Source organism: Plectropomus leopardus, chromosome 17 (genome assembly GCF_008729295.1).
Source record: "Plectropomus leopardus isolate mb chromosome 17, YSFRI_Pleo_2.0, whole genome shotgun sequence".
Taxonomy (NCBI): domain Eukaryota; kingdom Metazoa; phylum Chordata; class Actinopteri; order Perciformes; family Serranidae; genus Plectropomus; species Plectropomus leopardus.
Genome location: NC_056479.1, coordinates 22,533,944 through 22,536,674, shown reverse-complemented (window position 1 = coordinate 22,536,674; position 2,731 = coordinate 22,533,944).

The following is a 2,731-nucleotide window of genomic DNA, read 5'->3' as shown; positions in this document are numbered from 1 at the left end:
CAACCTCATAATTTAGCATGTCCAAAAAATGGAAACCAACGCAATAGTATAGTATGGTGAAAAAAGTCAAAAATTGACCGCTCCTAAAAATGGTTGAAAACGACATAGAATAGCTCGTAGTGGCGCGTTATAGTATACAAAGTGAAAATAAAGGTTATTTATTAATTATTTGGTTTCATTTTGTATTCGTTTTATACACACTTTTTATTGTTATTCTTACTCTGTCCTGATACCTACAGTGTTTCCTCATCGGAGANTATAGAATAGCTCGTAGTGGCGCGTTATAGTATACAAAGTGAAAATAAAGGTTATTTATTAATTATTTGGTTTCATTTTGTATTCGTTTTATACACACTTTTTATTGTTATTCTTACTCTGTCCTGATACCTACAGTGTTTCCTCATCGGAGAATAGCCTTTCCTCAGTTAATAATGCTTGTTGTAACCTAGTTTATTAATGTAGATGTATATAAATGTTTAAACATTATGCAGGACGGGGGTTAATGGTGGGATGGCGGGTTGTATTTTTCTTTCATGTGACATTAATATGTCTTTTTGTAAAGCACTGTGTGCTACAATGCTTTTTTTATATGAAACGTTCTATATAAATAAAGTTTGAGTGATTGCTTGCTTGCTTGCTTGATTAATTGATTGAAAAAACTTTGAATTTATCACGTCAAAAAAATGTCAAAGAAGACAATAGTATAGTATGTCGAAAAAGTCAAATTTTAACCCCTGGAAAAAATGGCTAAAAACCACATAGAACAACTTGTAGAGATACATCATAGTATACAAAGTGGGAATACAGGCCAGAAAAGGTCAAAAACCCGCAGAATTTAGCATCTCAAAAAAATGGCAAAAAGGCAATAGTATAGTATGGCGAAAAAAGTCAAATTTTGGCCGCTCCTAAAAATGAATGAAAACAACATAGAATAGCTTGTAGAGACGCGTTATAGTATAAAAAGTGAAAATAAAGGTCAAAAAAAGGCCAAAAACCTATTAATTTAGCATGTCCAAAAAATGGCGACCAAGGCAATAGTATAGTATGGCGAAAAAAGTCAAAAATTGGCCGCTCCTAAAAATGGCTGAAAACAACATAGAATAGCTTGTAGAGACGCGTTATAGTATACAAAGTGAAAATAAAGGTCAAAAAAAGGCCAAAAACCTCATAATTTAGCATGTCCAAAAAATGGCAACCAAGGCAATAGTATAGTATGGCGAAAAAAGTCAAAAATTGGCCGCTCCTAAAAATGGCTGAAAACAACATAGAATAGCTCGTAGTGGCGCGTTATAGTATACAAAGTGAAAATAAAGGTCAAAAAGGGCTAAAAACCTATTAATTTAGCATGTCCAAAAAATGGCGACCAAGGCAATAGTATAGTATGGCGAAAAAAGTCAAAAATTGGCCGCTCCTATTAATTTAGCATGTCCAAAAATGGCGACCAAGGCAATAGTATAGTATGGCGATAAAAGTCAAACATTGACTCCTCCTAAAAATGGCTGAAAATGACATAAAATAGCTTGTAGTGGCACGTTATAGTATACAAAGAGAAAATAAAGGTTAAAAAAAGGCCAAAAACCTATTAATTTAGCATGTCCAAAAAATGGCGACCAAGGCAATAGTATAGTATGGTGAAAAAAGTCAAACATTGACTCCTCTTAAAAATGGCTGAAAACAACATAGATGAGCTTGTAGAGATGCATTATAGTATACAAAGTTAAAAGAAAGGTAAAAGAAGGCTAAAAACCTCAGAATTTAGCATGTCCAAAAAATGGCGACCAAGGCAATAGTATAGTATGGCGAAAAAAGTCAAAAATTGACCGCTCCTAAAAATGGCTGAAAACAACATAGATTATCTTGTAGAGACGCGTTATAGTATACAAAGTGAAAATAAAGGTCAAAAAACGGCTAAAAACCTATTAATTTAGGATGTCCAAAAAATGGCGACCAAGGCAATAGTATAGTATGGCGAAAAAAGTCAAAATTTGACCGCTCCTAAAAATGGATGAAAACAACATAGATCATCATGTAGAGATGCGTTATAGTATACAAAGTGAAAATAAAGGTCAAAAAAGGCCAAAAACGTATTAATTTAGCATGTCCAAAAATGGTGACCAAGGCAATAGTATAGTATGGCGAAAAAAGTCAAAATTTGACCGTTCCTAAAAATGGCTGAAAACAACATAGATTATCTTGTAGAGACGCGTTATAGTATACAAAGTGAAAATAAAGGTAGAAGAAGGCTAAAAACCTCAGAATTTAGCATGTCCAAAAAATGGCGACCAAGGCAATAGTATAGTATGGCGAAAAAAGTCAAACTTTAACCGCTCCTAAAAATGGCTAAAAACAACACAGAACAGCTTGTAGAGGCGTGTTATTGTATCCAAAGATAAAATAAAGGCCAGAAACCTCAGAATTTAGCACCTCAAAAAATAGCCAAAAAGGCAATAGTATAGTATGTCGAAAAAAGTCCAATTTTGACCGCCCCTAAAAATAGCTAAAAACGACATAGAACAGCTTATAGAGATGGGTCATAGTATACAAAGTGGGAATAAAGACTAAAAAAGTCCAAAACCTCATTATTTAGAATGCCAAAAAAAATGTCAAAAAAAGGAATAGTATAGTATGTCGAAAAAAGTCAAATTTTGACCGCTCCTAAAAATGGCTAAAAACCACATAGAACAGCTTGTAGAGACGTGTCATAGTACACAAAGTGAAAATAAAGGCCAAA